Source organism: Malurus melanocephalus, unplaced genomic scaffold (genome assembly GCF_030028575.1).
Source record: "Malurus melanocephalus ecotype Western Australia unplaced genomic scaffold, MMel_1.1 scaffold_332, whole genome shotgun sequence".
NCBI classification, from domain to species: domain Eukaryota; kingdom Metazoa; phylum Chordata; class Aves; order Passeriformes; family Maluridae; genus Malurus; species Malurus melanocephalus.
The window spans coordinates 578,241-598,058 of record NW_026623564.1 but is presented as its reverse complement, the minus strand read 5'-3'; the positions used below and the strand labels follow the sequence as shown (position 1 = coordinate 598,058).

The 19,818-nt window shown below is 38.2% G+C and overlaps 1 protein-coding gene across 2 annotated transcripts in view; it reads left to right on the top strand.

Annotated features, from left to right (window-relative positions):
• Nucleotides 1-19,818, top strand: part of CDKAL1 (CDK5 regulatory subunit associated protein 1 like 1) — a 378,644-nt gene that overhangs the window by 46,688 nt on the left and 312,138 nt on the right. The gene's annotated exons all lie outside the window — the stretch shown is intronic.

The following is a 19,818-nucleotide window of genomic DNA, read 5'->3' as shown; positions in this document are numbered from 1 at the left end:
ACTGCGTCTTCCATGCACTGTTTCCTTACACAGAATTGAGATGGGAGGGTTTGTCTGTGTTGCATCAGGGTAACAGACTCAATCCTGCCCAAGTGTGATGTGTGATGAGCCTTTCCTGGTTTTTTTTGGTGAGAGTCTGTTTGTACATGATTAGTATATGGGAAGAAGGAAGGAAGGAAGGAGACCAACGAATATTTAGTGAAAGGCAACTTGAATTTTAGTATTCAGTACAGTTTTGATCTGAATCAGTTTTTGTAGTTTGCTGTTTACATGACACAAGGTCATTATATGTGACTTACAAATGATTTATTTTAAACCTAAGAATATGTTTATTGCCTAATGTCCATTGGCTCTTGAGTTTGTTGGRGACAGAATGGGATTGTTTTGGGATTCAAGAATCAATTTACATTGTCAGAAGCAATATCCAGTTGAGCTGTAATGTGTTTCACAGCTTRTGTGTACTTGACTTGTGACATAATATTCCACAATGTGTTGTAAACTGATGTAATGTCAGATATTTGGAGGGCAGGAGACAGATGATCTGGAGCAAATACATTTGTGAGCTGGTTCATTAATTATCAAAACTATGTACTTATAGCTCAGCAACATTCTAGATTTTATAATGTTAATTTCATATGACAGAAAAGCCATGAGACTAGAAATAAGGTTTTAACATTGTATCTGAGAAAATTCATTGTTTTCAGTTAATAGTAGCTAAACAGTGGTTTTAATCTAGTGATATTTTGTAAATATTTAAAGGCCACTGTATCTTTTTGGGATGCTTTGTGACCTGGCGGTGTCCCACTAAACTGGACTACTTATTTTGTGTGGAGTCTTGGTAGCTGTTTCTGCTTTTATTTTCATTCYAAGGCGGTTAATTACCTTTGAAAGTGCTAGCACAAGATCTGGAAAATACACCCCATAAAAGTTTTTATAATCGGTACACTATTTATGAGTAAGGCTGATTCTTTTTTGTTACATAAATGTTGAAAAAGTAGATGTGCTTTTGGATATACAGACATAAGGCCTGAAATAAAATCAGTTGACTTCAAAGGTAAATAAAGGTTGAGAACTSCTGCTCAGTCACATGTTCCTGAAAAAAGAGGACAGTGGAACTTACAGTGTGGCCAATGATAAGGGATGATTAAAAGGGTTCTCTTTGGGGGACGAGGATAGTTTAGCTTGTTYCTCATAGATGCTGATTTGGAGTTGTCACATGGAGTGAAAAGTGCAGTGGCACGGAGGCTTGCTTTTCTTTGGGGTGGGTGGTAGCTGATCTGGCTTCCAAAGCTGGTGAATTGTCTCACCTGGGTGATTTCAAGGTGCGGCGTGGGGGCTGTTTTGGCTTTTCTGATGTGTGGAAGGATACTGGTAGGTAGGCATTGCTGGGCAGTGGCTCTCTGTTAAATGTCTGAAAACACTGCTGTATGCTAGATAGCTCAGGGTGCTGACAAAATGAAGTTGTAGGCATTACTGGATGAGTCTGCTAGTCCTTAGTTGTTAAGAGTCTTTRGTTCTAAAAGATTTGTCAGAAACTGGCTTGCTTCTTGAGGGAAGTAATTTATACTTTACCATTTCTCTATGAAATGTTCCRCTTAGTAAGGTGATACTTATATTTCTGAAACCCATATGCTTTATGTTCGTTTGTGTTAATTCAGTTTCCTGAGAAGCCTGATAGGCAAAGAATAAGTTTCCCATTTGCTTGTAGACCTTACTGTACCCTCAGTGGTAGGACCATTTGTGTAAATAAACATCTGTTTATTTCTTAGGTCAAATTCACTGCCAATCAGGTATCGGTTAATTGGTACCACTTTCAATTTTTCATCATTAGTTCTTAATCACAGCAAGACTGCATTTCTTGCAGGTCTCTGTAGTTGCCCAAATACCTGTGCTGTAGCTCTGCAAAGTATTTCTTGTAGTGCTTTGTGTTGTGAGGCTGGGAACACTGGAATTGATGTGGCATGTTCGGATACACTTGTTGAGCAAAAGCAGTGTTTTGAAGAACAGAAGATACATGTCTATTGAGGCTTTATTTAATGCATCAGAAAATAATACAAAATGCACTGAAGACAATATCCTGGCTAGTGACTGTCTCTTGTAGTAATGAATACATAAAATAAAGGATTTAAGGACTTCATGTAGACTTTTTCTTTTAAATGCAATGGCAGTTTCTTTGAAGGGATTAAGAAACCTGCCAAACCCAAACCATCTTATAGCTCATATTGGATTTTACCTCTAGACTGATGTGTTGATTATTTGTACATATATTATACATATACATTTGTACATATACATATACATTTGTACATATATTACATATATAATATCCAGCTAGGATTACTTCCTTTAGCAAGATTCCTTTAATATTTTCATGCATGATAAAAAAGACATTGGACATGGCAAATAAATAAGGAAACAAAAGTGTCTTCAAGTCCTCTTTACCATATTATTTGCAATGTATTATTAAAATGAAGTAAAGACATTTATGAATAGTGACTTTTTAAAGGAACAATGCACATTCTTTCAGAGACACTGGTGTTAAACAAACATCTGCTTGAAACAGGTGTAATAAGTTCTTTCCTCTTTGAGGCAGTCGTCCTAATAGTGTATATCAAATTTGCTTCTGTAGTATAATAGAGACCCTTTAAATGCCTATGTTGAAACTGAAATCTTCCTGTGAAATCAAGGGTGGGATGTACAGAATATCTGCATTTGACAGAGATTTTATGAATTTGTTTTCCAGCAAATACTCCACTCTTCATATTTCTCAGAATACTCCTGTGTGTCAGTGGAATGCGAACATTATGTGTGGTTTTTGCTTGCTTTCATAAATGTTTTTAAGCAATTAAATTCCACCACTTAATTATTTATTTCACTAACCAGCTGTTTCAAATGGATGGGTCAGTAAACATACCAGTTTATATATTCTAGTGACACTTTTTCTAGTCGTTAATTTTGTATGGGTTTTATTGTGGATATGTTGAAAGAAATGTACCTTTCTGTGATTTTACTGTGTGCTTCCTAAACATGATCTTCATCTGAGTCTGCTTTCTTCCTTATCTCAGAGACTCTGTGAAAATTCTGGAGCTGTTGATGTCATCTGTGATGTATTTATTACTCACAGTTACTGTCMATACTTAATTTAAATCTTCAGCCTGAGCTTAATGATGACTGATCTGTACCTCTTTGGTGCGTGCCTTAACTTTTTGAATAGTTTAAGCCTTGCAAGAATTTCTTGAAGTTACACCCTGCCTGAAGTRATAGAGACCTTCATTAAGTCGTCATTAAGATTCATGAGAGTCCCAAGTTAGGACTTCAGTAAATGCTGAAACAAATCAGAAAGTGTAAGAAAAGTGAGTCAGGTGTTTATTTTATGACACTTAAGTAAGATTTTAATATTAACTTKTATTTCTAAGGAAGAAAGTTAACTGTATATTAATATATATACAATAAGAAGAGAGAAAGAGAAAGTCACTCAAAGTTTTGAAAAGGGCCTAATAACCTATTTGTCATTGGTACTGAATATTGCTTTGGAAAGTAAATGTAATGCTGAATTTCAAGTAYCTCAAAAATGAGGGTGTTACAAGGATGCTGTCAGTGTTAGAAACTGCACACATTTGCTTTTAAGTTGGGTTTTTTTTTGAAGTGTTCAAAAAGGGATTCTTCAATCCATTTGCTGTAGATTGATYTTGTTTCTACTTAATAAATGGGCTAAGTTGTGAATAATTAATGTCCTTTTGTGCAGGACATTTTTGAGGAAATTATGCCTATTACCTTGAGTATTTGCTTTGGTCTGAGGATGTAATTGTGCTTGGTGTATAAGAGTTTACATTTTTGGGGGGCTTTGGACTGTGTGTACAGTTTAAAATCAAATACAGCAATTGTAGTAATTATTTAAATGATCCCATACCAATTGTGAATTTAAGCATGGTACAGAATGTGACAAAAATACATTGCTTGGCATCAGGAATACCAGGCTGTGCAGGGCTTCTGTATTTGAGTACAGCTGGTGGTTTTACCTGCTGCCTGGGGGTAAAGGCAGGATAAGGTGCCAGTGGGCAAGAAAGTCCAGAAGAAATGAAGTCACCCCATATGGGGCAGTCTGAGGGCTACAAATGTTTGGGGCTTATCTTAGGGCCCTTGTGCAGTTTGGACAAAAGTTACCAAAATCTGCTGATATTCTTGGAGTGGAAAGTGGGGTTTTGTGCTGAGAGATGACGGGTTGCTGTGGGGGGTGGACAGTGAAAACAACTGGGCTGTAGGKAGGCCTGATACAGGAGCTTCAGGCATGGCAAGTGCAGGAACCTCTGCGATGAAGTGGATGCTTTGTTGGTTTTACACCTGGGAAGTATTGGCAAAATATGTCTGTTCAAAGCCACTTCCAATGTTGTGTATTAAGTGCCAGATGATTAATGGAAAATACACTGTGTGTGTTTGCAGGGCCCAGTGATGATTAATAGCTACTAAGACTTGTAACAAATAAAGCCTGTAAACAAATAAAGGATGAGAAGGCTGAGGTACTTAATGGCTTCTTTGCTTTAAGTCAGACCAGTTGATCTCAGTGTACCCAGCCCCMTAAGGGGGAAGACTGGGACAGAGAGCAGAATGAAGCCCCCATAATCCAGGGGGAAATGGTCAGTGACCTGCTGTGCCATGTWGATGTAAGCCTGCTGGGTTGTGTGGGTACTGAGGGAGCTGGCAGAATGCTCATCTCTCTGAGCAAGTGACCCCCTTAGCGGGCGAGGGAAAGGCTGTGGATGTTTTCTTTCTGGACTGCAGTAAAGCGTGTGATACTGTCTCCCATAGTRYTGWCCTGGAGAAACTGGCTGCTCATGKTTTAGACAGAWGYACAGTTTTCTGGATTAGAAGCTGTGTACCTGGAGAGAGGTAGTGAAGGGAGTTCAGTCCTGCTGGGAGCTGGTCACAAGTGCTGTTCCCCAGGGCTACATATTGGGGCCAGTCCTGCTCARTACCTTTATCAGTGATCTGAACAAATGGGTCAAGGGTATCCTCAGTCAGTTTTCGGAGCAAGCTATGCAGAAGTGTAGATCTGCTGGAGGGTAGGGAGGCTCTGCTGAGGCATCTGGACAGGCTGGATCCCTGGGCTGAGGCAAATTGTACAAGGGTCAACAAGGCCAAGTGCCATGTCCTGTACTTGGGTCACAACAACCCCAGGCAGTGCCACAGGCTGGGGACAGAGTGGCTGGAGAGGTGCCCAGCTGAAAAGGACCTGGGGGTGCTGGTTCAGCCGCTGAGCATGAGCCAGCAGTGCCCAGGAGGCCAAAAKGCTGATGGTGYCCTGGCCTGGATCRGCAATAGTGTGGCCAGCAGGACCAGGKCAGGGATTGYCCCACTGTGAGGGGGGTGAGGTGAGGCCACTGGTGAAGCCACACATRTTGAATCCTGTGTTCAGTTTTGGGTCCCTCACCACAAGAAAGACATTGAGGTTCTGGAGSKKKYCMRRARAAGGGCAGTGGAGCTGGGGAAGGGTCTGGAGCACAAGTCTGGTGAGGAGCAGCYGAGGGAGCTKGGGGTGTTTAGCCTGRAGAAAAGGAGGCTCAGGAGGGACCTCATCGCTCTCTACACCTGCTGACAGGAGGCTGTAGCCAGGGGGTCGATCTCTTCTCTCAGGCAAGTAGCAGCAGGACAAGACAAAATGGCCTCAAATTGAACCGGGGAAAGGTTAGATTTGATATTAGGAAAAATTTCTTCACTGAAAGGGTTGTTAAGCACTGGAACAGGCTGCCCAGAGAAGTGATTGAGTCACTATCCCTGGAGGTATTTAAAAGGCCTGTAGGTGTGGCACTAAGGGATGTGGTTTAGTGGTGGACCTGGCAGTGCTAAGACCTCTAAGGTCTTAAAGGTCTTTTCCCAGCCAGGTGATTCTCTGAATGTGCTGTGGTGTTTGTTTTCTGAATATATTAATGAAAGTTTGAGTACAGATATTATCTTCTTCTTTTTTTTTTTTTTTTTTTTTTTTTCTAAACTTGTTTGAAACAAAAAAATTTTTTTTTTTTTTTTTTTTTTTTTTTTTTTTTTTTTTTTTTTTTTTTTTTTTTTTTTTTTTTTTGTTTTTTTGGTAACATCAAACAAATTTTACTTTTTTTTTTTTTTTTTTTTTAATCCAGACATGGTGGAAACAACAAACAAATGTTACTATTTTTTTTTATATTTATGTAATTTTTTAGTGATAAAATGACTGTCATTTTTAACAAGTAATATTGGCAGATTGTAACAAATACTTTGCTTTCAAAAATGAAAAAATACAGTTGGRATTTTTCCTGGAGTGGTAGTGCTTTTAGTGTTTTTATTTCCTGATTTTTTTTTCTGTCAGTCTGTATGCTGCCTTTGTTCCTTCTCCATTACAGCTGCCTCTTCACTGCTACCATTATATGAATAAACCTTCTCTCTCTTTCATGGCATCATTTTTAACGGTGCAGGTCAGTACTAATGCTGTTTGGTTTGTGAAATAAATTATYAAAAATGACTGTAAACATCTCATGATGGAAGACTGTGGTTAACAGTTTCAAGCTACCATTAGACCACATCTCTTTGTGTGGATATTAGTCAATTGTCCATGCACTGCATGTAGTTTATTCTGACCCCAGTGATTCCTCAGGTGGGAGAGAAGTGTTCTCTTAACTGTATCTGTTGGAAAGCATCACAGTGTTTCCTGGAGTCAGATGGAATGTGATGGTAACTGTAAAGGATTTTCACCTGATAGTATTCTTATGAATGTGATTTAAATCAAATTTAAGGATGTTCTATTCTCATCCTTGGCACTTGGAAGACATTAAATTTTCATTTTTTTCTATATCACATACTTTTTGTTCTCTGCACTTAACCTTTAGAAGAAAGTAATGCCACAGCCCTTTTTCCCCCCACAGTTAAAAGTAGATGCTGTATATTTGAAATACTTGKTACTTTTTGTTGATAATTGATTTTCAGTAAGAGGAGGGTCATTGGAGAAGTAGGCAGAGTGCCATACATATTGTCTTATATACCAAACATTAAAGCACCTTAGCTTTATAGAGCTTAAATGTACAGACCGCAAATTAAATCTGAATTGCAACCTTGTTGACTAAATACCTGTATTGACAGAACTTTARGGAGATGCTAGCAGGCAGCTGGTGTGACTGGGGAAGAGGGCAACATGAGAATGTGAACTTGGCTGTCTCATGCTAATTTTATTTTCCTTGTTTTAGAAGTAGARCAGTAGTAAATGCTTTTATCTGGCTTCAGTTTTAGTTGGAAGACCTTAAAGCTTTTAGTTACATGCGAAGGGTTAAGCACTTTGTGGCAGCTAACTTCTGTGTTTYATGCAGGTTAAATGTGTGGATGTACCTGAAATGAAGTGTTTTCAAAGACAGGAAACCATCTGCTCTGCCTGTGTTTGTGGGAGAACTTGATGATTCCATGTTGTTTGTTGTTGGGACTCTGCTGCTGTGTTGATAGGTCGGATTCCCAGCTGTATTTCAATTTACATAGATCCTGACTGCTCAGCTGTGCTGATGACCCTAAAGCTGATTTAACACTTCTGTTTCTTTATCTTGCTGGATGTATCCTGACAGGTGGCACTCACAGATGACTTCTTAAATTTTTCCTTACCTAGACGGGTCTGTTAATGCACTTAGACGTTTTAGTGTTTTCTCAGGGTCATGGTTTCAATGCCAGTTGAAATAAATAAAGACTAATTACAAACCAGTACCATTGGCTACAAACTGGTAGCTGTATGGACTGAAGATTGGTAGTCTAGGCTTTCCAGGACCTTCTGGTGTCCCCTGTTGCCACCATACTCCTTATATCTAGCAATTTTTGGTTAATTACTATGGGGCTTTTCTCTTCTGAAATATTTAAAAGACTAAAGGTGTGGTATGAGAAATAGACAATATCTTTTCCTACTGGAAGGGAGCATGTCCCTTTAGCCAAGGGAGTTTATAACCATAAGCATTTTTACTTCTGTAAAGTATATATTAAAAAAAAATGTAGTTTGCTTTGGGTTTTTGACTTTTTTAAGCTTTACCACTAGAGTTCACCAAAACCTTTCTAAAAAATAATGTCAGTATCAAGCAGTTGGGCAGATAATGTGGGCAGAGTGGGATGGGTTGTGTGATTTTGTAGGAACTTGATATGCTGTTTTTTAAAATTCATCCTCTAAAGCGAGAAAAAGAAAACATATACTAAATGAAAACATCTGTAAAATCCGTGAAGTCATAAGATATAAATATGCAAAGATAGTGATCATGGGACATACCAGATTAAGCTTCAGTCAATGACATAGAAAAAAGAGGAGTTTGCATAAAGATCTCTCTCACATCAGAAAATAAAAATTAAATTGCGGATAACTACAGGCCTTGAAGTCTTAAAAGTAAGGAAGTGAAGTATCTTCAGTTTTTGGAAAGGAGAAAGGTCAAAATGGCTTCCTCAATACCTTGAGCTGTGTAATGAAATTAGGTTTTCTGTTACTCTTTACCTTGCAGGAAAGACAGGTAAATCCAGCCAAAGGAAGATACTCCAAGTGTGGAGCCTGGGGTAGGAAGAAGATAACAACCCAGAAAATTTTGACTCCTTATGTCATTGACATGTGGAGCTCTTCCAGAAAATCTGCTGCCTTTTCCTTGAAGGAAATAGAGAACTATTAGACAGCACCAAGCACTCTGATAGTGCAGCTCTCCCTGCTGTAATACACCAGCATCACTCCTTGTGACAGTCCCTGAAATCTTGAGATGTGCTTCCAAATAAGATGAGAAAATGGATCCTCACCCACCTTCTCATGTTTGTCAAAATGTTCTTTTTATTTTTGGGAGCTGCTGTTACATCAAGTAATACATGTCTCAAACTAATGTTTGAACTGGTTTGTGCTTGATGAAATTGAACCACTCGGCGGCCATAAAACTACATTTTTCTATGCAAAACTGGCATRTTTTAGCTTTTGGCACTTGTAAATGCTGCTGAAAGTTTCAAAATAGGTTTGTCTTACTGCATGCAGCCTTATTAATATTGGAAGAATATTTTCTGACTTTTTTTTTGTACAAATGATAATAATCTAACAAAACAGTCTCTAATAAGGATATCAAACCTGCAGTCAAAATTGAGAAGAGACTAAATAGAGAAATAGTATGTGAGGCTATGGGTATCTCAGTATTTGGTACAGAATTACTCTGCCTCTCTAAGKCATTGCTCTGTAGCAGCTTCTTGGGCTGGTGTGTCTGCTCAGTATGAGTTAGGGCATTGAGACAGGGCAGGGAAGGGACAAGGGGCTTGGGATACACCTTTTCACAGCTGCCTGTGCTCTCTGCCTTTGCTTTTCTTCCCCAGTGCATCTTTACTCCTCTGCCATGAACAGACTCCTTATAATTCTGGCTAAATGGGCAGAGAAACAGATCTGCTACTTTGTCCTGAATGTTTCCAGATGAAGCTTATTTCAAACCTGTCGGGATTTTGTGAAAAAGCTTGCCCTGATGATTGCTGAGCTGCGTTTATTGGTTGTGTGTGTAAAGAGTGAGCTTTAATTTCTGTTGTGCTCACTCTGGAGCTTTCACAAGCACTAAATTCTGCTGATAGCCTGAACTGGGGATGATGGTTGGGAATTAACCACAGCAAAGGCTTATCAAGCTGCTGGCTATAGTACCTTAAGCCCATATCTCCCACTTTTCAGAAAACAGATAAAGTAGAAAATAGATGAGGTGTGAAGGTAGTTCTGAAAAAGTCAATAAATAGCCGGAAGCTACAATTTAATAACTGTTTAGACATATCTGGCTCAAACAGCTTATAATTTTAACTCTTTTAAAAATGGTAGATARAACCTAAATCCATATTCCCTGTGGCATTAGGTATCAGGAGAAATAAGTGGAAGCAAGGCATTCGAAATCAATAAATGGCTTCTAGGTACAACTTAATGCTGGCAGAATTTAGAGAAAAAAAGATTGTGAAACAGATATAGGAATAAAATTTAGCTTTATTTTGCAGACTGTAGTAAAGTCCTAATCCTGGCTGTTGTGAAAATGAATGGAGATTAGAAAGTTGTGGAAATGTGGAAGTTCAGTGCCATGGGCCAAATGGTACGGAATTAGATGAACTGAAAAAGTAAAAAATCTGCGGAGTAAAGCTGCTCTCTCTATGTCTTAAATGAGACTGTAAATGGATAATGTTAATTACCTAAGATCTATTTTATATTACACTGGGAATGAAGCAAAGATTTTTTTTTCCCATTTGCTTGGGAATTGTGTTGTGCTTGAGAATCTTCTACTTCACCACTCTGAGTTCCCTTCTGTTGGACTTACTTGTGGCTTGCAGGGACTGGAAGTGCAAGAGACTGCTCTGGATTGGTGATTCAAGTGATGCATTGCATTTTATAAAGGCCTTTGGTTTCTCTGTTCTGTGCCAAGCCCAACAGGTTGAACCTGGGTGCATGATGGGACTGAACAACCCTCAGTTGATGTTGATGTATTAACATTTTCTTTGTTCTACCTCATATGCRTGGTGAGGAAGAGCCATTTACATTCCATTAGCTCTGCAGATAGAAGCATTTGTATAAGTGAGATTTGTCAGAGCATTACACCTAAAGGAGATTAAAATTATATTCTGGGGCAGGTTCCAGTCTCTTGATTCTGAAATACTTATTGCTGTTTAGAGTAAATTCATATGCAATCAAATGATGTGTAGTGGAAAACATAAAGTTTTCATTTTTCATTTACCCATGTCTTTGCTATCATCATATGAAATACCAGCTCATGCTTGGCTGCAGTGCTTTTTTTTTTGTACCTTAAATATGACAGTATGTGTTGTTTTCAAATAAATACTTTAGACAACATTTCTAACTTGCTCAACATAAGCAGTTTTTTGAAAATCTACAAAACAATCTACAAAAAAATCAAATCCTCTTAATTTTTAGCAGGTAAGTCTAATTCTGAGACTACAGATAAAGCAAGTGGAGATTTCTGAAGTGTTGTCTCAAAAATGAGAATGCAGTTGTTTTTCACAGTGAGCCCTGTGAAATCTGGAGTTTCCTTTGGAGCTCACACATCAGCTGTCATCGTTCTAGGGCTCTAGTTAGACTTCAGTAGATGCTCAAAGAYGGTAACACATCTGCGGGAGTTGTGTTTGAGCACACATGGGAAATTAAAGCTTTGTAATCTGATTGGGTAGTTTTTTGACGGGGAGGAGGAGATTTTAAGTTATTTTCTTTTTTTTTTTCCCACCCTATCCAATAGAAAGGAGTCAATTTGATGTGCTGTTCTGTGTTTTCTGTTCTCTGTTGATTTTCCACGCAACCAAGGTGAAAGGTTTTGTGATTACCTTTAGACTTGTCAAAAACTTACTGGATATCACCGATCTGGCCTCCAAGTGATGAAGCCTGAAATAGCTTGGGCTTATGAATGTAGGCAATGGCTTTGTGTGCAGGGGCAATTTGGCTGGGWTCTTGGCTTGTTTGCATAGGCATCCTGTGTGGCTTGATCAAGTTTTGGAAACTCTGAAACAACTTGTCCGCATTTATGAGATTAAAAGGAATTGGTGTAGGGAAGGATGCATATTTAATATGTGGCTGTTGAAGGTAAATCAGTGAATATTTGCAGTGTGCTTTATAACTTCAGCTGCACAGTATTGTGGCAAGACATTTTGTTGATGGTTGGCTTTGGATTGTGAGTGACTAAGACAGAAGCCATCAGTCTGTGTTTGCTCATTTGAATGACTTGTGTTTTGTGTACAAAGCTGTATGTAAGGACAGAAAAGCACTGAGTCGTACTGTGTGTGCTATTTCTGGAATATCAAGCAGGCTTAAGAGTCAGAGGAGGAGGAGTTTCTGGGATTTTWCCAAATTCTGTCAACAAAACAAATTCTACCCGCATTAATCATCAGAATGAGTYGGAGTTATTTGTGTTGCTGTAGCATAGCCTGGCTGAAACAGGGTACTTGACCTTGTTTCTARTGTAATGGGACTTTTCCTGAGAGACTGATAAATCATTCATCACTGCTTTGCATATTGAAATTATTTACACTGATCATTAAGTGTTCAGTGAAGTGAAAGGAGCAGTTGACTCTTGGAATGCAACAAGATTATGCCCGTGCTCAAGAGCAGGGTGARATGCCCACCTTAGAACACCATGCTGTGGCAAATGCATCTGCTGCTGCCCAGGATAATTTGGGTACCTTAACATCAGGTGTTAYTGTTCTGAACAGCCTCTCGCCGTGCTTAGGCTTTTTGCCAGCACATCTCTTAGCTAGCAGTGAGATTTATCYTCTCTTGTTTTAAGGTCTTGTTTTGCTCAAGAAAAGGTTGCATGGTTCACTTATTTCAAAGTAGTGTAGTCTTTATTTTGAAGGAATGAGCTAAAATTCAGCCTACAATTTCCACCTTTGGTATATAATATGTGCAGAGTGGGCTTTGACTATTTTAAGTCAAAAAAGAGCCTTGAGAAAAGGGTGGCCCATTAATGTCACGACATTTTGGAATAAGCTTCCTTTAGAGCACGGTCATGATTGCATATTTGTAAGTGGGATACTTTTCCTTTAAAATATCTGGGAAATGTTTGACAAGACAAGTGGAACTATGGAATATAGACTAAAATGCAGCAGAGTATGGCACAGAGAATTGTACCCAGAGTTCAGCTGAAGGATGTATTTATTTTTTTTTTCTGATCAACAAAGATTGCAAGCAAGTAAGATGTGGAAATGATCAGTCCCTTTCTTGACTGGAAAAACTATGAGTTGTTCAATGGTATGGGCTTGGAAAATTCTTATGCATATGGGAAATTATTGAAATTTTAGAGTGTAATTACCTGCAGCATTTCAAAAAGAAATATTTATAGGTTTAGCCTTTTAAAATCTAAAATAGTTTTGCAACTTCAAGTTACCCTTAGGTGCCTTAATGCATGGAAAATCCACTGAAGTAAAGTAAGATGAACAAAATACCAATGCAATTTGTCAATTCATGTTTTATGTGCTGGTTGCAGCGGCAGAAAAATCAGCTGGACATTGCAGAAAGAGTGAAAATACAATTTAGAATCTAATTGAATTTTTGACATTGTTAAAAGGTAAACCTTTAAAGTATGTTTAACTCTCATGTTCTTTACTTTATGCATCTTAGGTGTGGCTTAGGATGGATGGCCTGAAACCTTCCTACCCAGCAGACCCTGGGCTGCTGCAAGCTGGAGTATAGCTGGAGTATCCTGCTGCTCCRTCACGAGTGTGTAGAAAGCAGAACWAAAAGGGGGCTTTCTCCAAGGGTCATCTCAGACCCAGACTGCAGCCTGTGCTGTGTCTAGAGCAGAGATGAAAAGTATTTAGGGAATGGATTTCTCACTTCAAAATCCCAATATAAATGAGAGTAAGTGCTACTGATGGTTGCAGAGTAGAAGYGGGATGTAAAGTTTATCCTCATTGATGTTTTGAAGCTAAGTTTATTCTTTCAGATACTTTTTGTTCTGTGCTGCCTGGTGTTCAGTGCCCACATATCAGGCSTGAAGTATTCTGTTAATGGGCATGTTCTGGAATACAGATTATTCTGTCTGCACTCTTTGTAAATATATTARTGTTAGTTCAGGTGTTCATCTGTTGTAATTTTTCAAGTTCCAGTTTCACGTTCTCACTGATCTTGAAGTTACCCTTTACTTTTCGTTATGGTGGCAGGAGCCGTAAGCTGTTCTTCTGGTCTTGGTCAATTCCAGCAAACGTAATATATAATGAAGGAGTTTGTTGTTTGGAAGGAGTGGTAAGGCAGAATTCCAGGTCATGAACAGATTGAATGGACATCAACTGATAGTTTAGTGATTTGTCCCAATAACTGCACAACACTACCTAAAGAGCTGAAAAGAGAGGTGTATGTGCTTCTTTTTTRGGAAGGGTGTTCAGAGGTGACTGGAAATAAACCACCATTTTTTAAAAAAACTTCCAGTCCTGAGAGTGTGTATGAGTAAATGAAAATGAATTATTTGTCTCTTATAAATGAGGAGGCAATAATTTAAAATGTTGTATTTTTAATCCAGTAGTGTCTTGCTGGGTTTTAACTGGCTGGATTTTGTGTGCTTAAATGTGCTCAGTTCCTACTTGTTTGATGTGTTCAGTGGACAGTCCCTGTACTCTTGTGTTTTGGTGCTGGACAGTGAGGAATATCCTTTGAGAGCAGACACAGCATTCTGATCTGGAAGGCTTAATAAAACCTGTTTATCACCCAGCGGTAACTGCTGTTGAGATGCTGCCTGCTCAAGTACTAAAAAYACTTGATTTCTTAAAAAACAGAGAAAACAAAAAAGCTCACTTGCACGATTAGCTCAGTAATGGAAGTGTTAATGGAGAATAAAAATGGCAAATTTACATATTTGTAGTTTAAATCAGGGCAAGAGGTGTGATGGGAGAATTATTTTTTTTCATGAAGGCTTGTCTGAGATATCTGATTTGATAAGCAGCCTGGCTTTATTTTTGGAACTTTGAATAACATATTTGCAGTATGAACCAAATTGTGGTGTTTTTTTAATTGTGAATGAAGTAATTTGTTATGTCCAGAGTATCTCAGAAATTTAATGRGAAAACAGAAGTCTTGTTGCATTCAAGTTGATCCTTTTATATTTTACATCCTGATACTGTTGAATAAGAGATGAGTGGGACTGTTTTGAAAGCCCTTTGCAATCTGCAAAGTTCATCTTTTCGGCATGCCTTTGAGTGTTTTGTATGGTTGGCAAATGCATGGTGCATCTTCAGAGGTGGGAACTGATAATGTGTCTCTGAGCTTTCAAACAAGTACCATCTGGAAACTCATGATAACTTGTGGTTTTGATTTGTAGTTGCTGTCGGGCGTGCAGACACAAGGAAAGAGCTTGTTTGCTTGGAATCTTTTCTGTAGGACAAGTTACATGAAAGTTGATAGTTAACTGTATCTGATACAAAATGTTGAGAACTACCAAATGGTAGCTAAGTATTTTGTGTGCCAAGGAAAGGGACACAAATAAAACCTCAAACTTTTTCTTGTTATTCTCGATCTTKTGCTTTTTTCTAATGCCAAGCAAAGCCTATTGTCTGCAAACAAATAACAAACTCCATGTCCCCAGAGGAAGATGTACCTTCCTCCTGCACTGATGATTCACAGCATTTCTGAGCTAGTATTTATGAGTAATATCTTTCCCAATACTTGCTGATGTCTCTCAATGCCCAGTGGTCCAAAAAATCATTAAATTAACCAGCACCTAATAGTAACCTAATCTGAGTGACAGTGGGTTTCTGTGACATTGGGATGTTGAAAGAAAAGAATTAGTTTGGCAACTTTGTTCCAGTCAAGATGCTCGATGACTTCTGCAACTGCTGTGATGTGTCCTCATGCTTAGATATTTGTGTCTTTTGGGGGGCAGATGATTCCCATGGAGTCCAATTGCGGGCACACATTCCAAATCCCTAACTTGGGTGTTACTGGATGTGGCTCCAGAGCATAAAATGTCAACCAGGGTATCAAGGGAGGGAGCAGAGCTGTTTTGGAAGTAAGAATGCACAAGACAAAGCATTTAATGAGGAGGTCCATAAATGGGAACAGAGGGTAGAACACAGTGCATGGAAAGAGAGAAACTGGAGCTATATTCGTTGTGTGAGAGAGTTAGAAKTAAGAAAATCAGGAAGGGTGAGAAAGAAGAACCACAGAGAGATTGGGAACAGGATAAGGTACAGCCGGAGGAAAAGGCCCTGGGAGAGCCTTCAGTGATTACAGAGAAAGATCTGCTTTCAGATTGAAGCTCTCGGATCGATGTACAATRTTTAAAAGGAAGTCATATAATAAGTTATAACTCATGTTTTTTTGAGCAAACAGTGCTTAGCAAATCTGGTAGTGGTTTCAGTGCACAGAGAGGAGTGATGTGCTGAAGAAAGTAAAGAAGGGCTGTTCTTTTAGGGCTTTGCTAGCTGTGTTCTCTACTTTTTTGCTGTATGTGTGTTTTGATTTTTCAGGGAGATGTGGTTTGGGGGGGATTGGAAGAAAACAAAGTTTTGGAAAAAGAATTGAGAGAAAAAAGGCTAAAAGTTAAGAAACCAGGGCAAACCCAAGTTAGTTGTTTAATGTTCAGCTGATAGTGTTACTACAGTCTTAAGAAATTCTGCTGATTTATGATTTCTGTAATGATAACAAACCTGACAGTCCTAGTAAGAAAAGAATTGTAAATATTATTTTCCTCTGTAGGTATACTGATAGTTCAGACTCATGCCATTTTATCATCTTAGTMTTGCATAATGCAGCCAATTCATGTTTTCCAGAGCTGCCCAATTAAGTTAAGTGCTCAGAAGTTTCCATGACCTTTAGGTTCCTTTGTACTCTGTTGTTTTTCAGAGAGTATGATAGACTTCGTGGTTTACTTCCAGTGTAGCCTTTTTTTTATGGAAAAGATGTCACAATGCAGAAAGACCATGGTTTTGAGTTGTGTTTTTGAGCATTTAATACAAGGCTGATTTGACTTCCTTTTTTCTCTTCTTCTAAAAATGTTTTAACATACTGTTTAAGTAGCTCATAAAAAAGCATCAGCGGCAAAATACTGTATTTTTAAAGGTATCATTAGGCTGAATATGTGGCAAAAATAAGTTRAAGAAAGAAGATACCCGTAGCGATATCCTGCTTGTTGCAGGATATATGCACCTTTATMATATTCACTACAGTAATTGGTGTTCACTGTACTTTCAGTTCTTGCTTCAGTTTTGCCTGTCACAGTCTCTGTGACCTGCTGGAAAACTTTCTGTAAAGTTTAGATTGTTCTGTTCACTCAGATCTGTGTGAGCTCCGAAACACAGGCCTCTGCTCTTCTCTGAACTGTTGGGGGTTTTTCGAAAATCTTATGGAGTTGGAAAAGCAGGCAGGTGGAGACCTTGTGAGAAAGAATGTAGGGGCTGCCTCAGTAGGTGCAGCACCACAATCACATGGTGCTTCCCGTGCAGACCCAAACACTTCCTCTGTTTGCCTGGAGTATAAACAGGGAAACCTCAAGGCTGTCTGCCCCTGCCCCTGTAGGCATGTATTTAGGAGCCTGAGCTTATTTGTCAGAGCTATTTCACCCTTTATTTGGGGCCAATGCTGAACAGTATGAGCAACTGCTCATGTCAGAACACTAATTAATCTACATATATATATGTGTATATATAAATATGTATAAACGTATACCTACCCTGCACATATACTCCAGTCCCCCTGTCCTGAAAATATAATTGTTACCCTGGTGTTGCTTAACATTTAGTAATTATGRAGCCTGGAGATCTTGTTTACACATGCCAAACCCTGTCTGCTGTTTTGGTCCGTGTTTGTTTCCACACATCCATCAAGGCCTTGCAAAGCAAAATGTGACCATTGGCATGTTATTCCCACAATGTTGCAAATGTTCTGATCTTCCTGCAACCTGATACAAAAGGGCCCTGTTGGCAATTTTTTTAAAACTAAAATTTTCTTGAGAAAATGTGGTAGATTGTGGTGAGTTTACACCAGTGCACACAATTATTTTACATCTCAATAGGGCAGTAAAGAACTAAGAAAATTCAGGTATCATTTTGAAGAGTTGTGATCTGAACTTATTTAATAAATGAATGTAACACATAAGTGTGTGTCTATATATTTATATGTATTCATAATCAAAACTTATATGTACTATAGTATGAAAGAGGATGAGAGTTAATTAGGAAAAAAAAGATTTAAAAATAAATGCAGAAGTAGAACAACTAAACATGGTAAAACAATACTGTTGCTGTGACAGAAGGACAAATCTCAGCTACACTTTCATTTTTCTTAAATGATTTTTAGATGTGTATATGAATGAGACTCCTTTTCCCAAAACTACTCAGGARATTTTATTCTGTAACAAACCCTTGCTTTGCATTTTCTGTTTTGGATAAGGTGAAACCTGTGAAGGAATGGATTTATATGTATTTGGGAGGCTTTTTTATATGTGCAAAATATAGAAGGTGTTGCAGTTGTCCCTCAGACTGTCAGTCAAGGAGCCAGTGTATTAATAGCCTATTAATAAGCMAAACTGCTGTGTGAAATGATTCGTGTTGGCTTAGTATGTGAAATCTTTCTGAACTGAAATGTGTCATTTTTTCTAATGCTCTTTTGAAGAGAGGGTTTTGATTTTGGCTTTAGGGGAGAAGCATTGCCACTGTGTTGTCTCTTCCTGTGCACCTGKAAACCATGGTACAAGGAGGAGCTGAAACCAAGCCCAGAACTGSTGTTCTCTGTATCAAGGCATCTCTCCTTGAATAAAGACATCTCTTGAAARTGGTTGTGCTTTACAGTGGTGTGTGAGTGCTACTGCAACTGTGGCCTGTTACGTGTAATGTCTCACTTAAAAAGTTGGACTCTTGCAATTTAGTGTGAGTGCGTGTGTCCCACCCCTAATTCTCAGGTGGGTGTGTTGCTTAATTTATAAACATTTAATGCTGTTGAAAAGAATGAGAAATACAAAGTTTTGGCAGTGTTACTGGAAAACTACTTTTAAAATGTGTTTGTTTTTCATACTTGGTGTGTCTGACTAGGCCAAGAGATCAYTCTTTTTCTGACTTTGTAACTCTGTTTCTTTGCTTTCTGTACATAATTCCTAATAATTTTTTTTACCACTGATTATCTTTCTGACAGTAAATGAGGCTGTTCATTAGTCTAAAAACTTAGTTTTCATGCAGCCTGTCTCGGAGGAGAGGTTCTTTGTCTTGTTCCATTTTTATTTTGAGTTCTGTGCGGGCTAAAATTGAACTGGGTACTCTTTCCCAACCTGACWGGATCAGATACTTGTTTTGTTTAAAGTAGCTAAAGGTTTGAATGATGTTTTGATGACTACTTTATGGTCCTTGCTTGCCATAGAAGTTGTGTTCGAGCCAAATTAACAGTGTCATTTTGGTCAACAGTGATTAGAACCCCCCTGAATGTTTTCCCTTATTTAGCATTAATTGTATTTTATGTATTATTTTCAGTTTACCTGCTTCATCGGTGAAGTGACGAATACTTAATTGTAAATGAAGATTTCTTAGAAGAATAGAAAGATACAGAATAGAGATAGAGATAGAAAAGATACAGAAAGCTTTTCCAGTTTTAGCATTTGGTCGCAAGTATGTGCATGGAGGAAAAGGATATTCATGCCTGTATGGATACAGTCATGATGAGTGCATATGCAAATATGCCTAAGTCTTGGCAGGCTTTCTCCTGCTTTAGCAGGATGTTAATTCAAATAAGGCATCCTAAAAATTATGTTTTACCTGTATTCATTGCTTACTGGCTTATGTTATTTAAAGATACCTCAGTCAGTATTTCAGTAGTGAATGACATGAATTTTCTTATCCAAACTGATACAAGTTATTCTGATGAATGCTAAGTACTAAACTGTTTGAGATAGGTTATCTTTACTCTTTTATTTGAAAAAAGAAGCTCTAACTTCACAAGARTAATAACTACGCTAGTAATTCTGTACTATAGGTCATGTTTTACAGGATTAGAGTTTATRTATGTGCTTCTGCAGATAATTCTAGGATTCAGTTCTGTTAATGAATTTAGATATCAATAGGCTCTGAACATACAGAAAGGTTTGGATCCTGAAGAAAATAATATCCTTATCTGAATGGAGGCAGATACTGGTTGCATGAATAGCTTTTGTCTGAAAATTGCTGAGCTATAATTATACCATAACTAAGATATAATCAAAACTAGAAATATGTAAGTTTCTTTCCAGACTATCTACATTGACCTTTCTCTTTAGTAGAGGTCCACATTTTATAAATTTGTTTCTTTTGTAGTATTAATTCACAGTAGAGTTGAAGCAGGGATTTTGTTTTCTTTATGARACCTGCTTTTGTTGACCACCTAATTTTGCCTTTGTT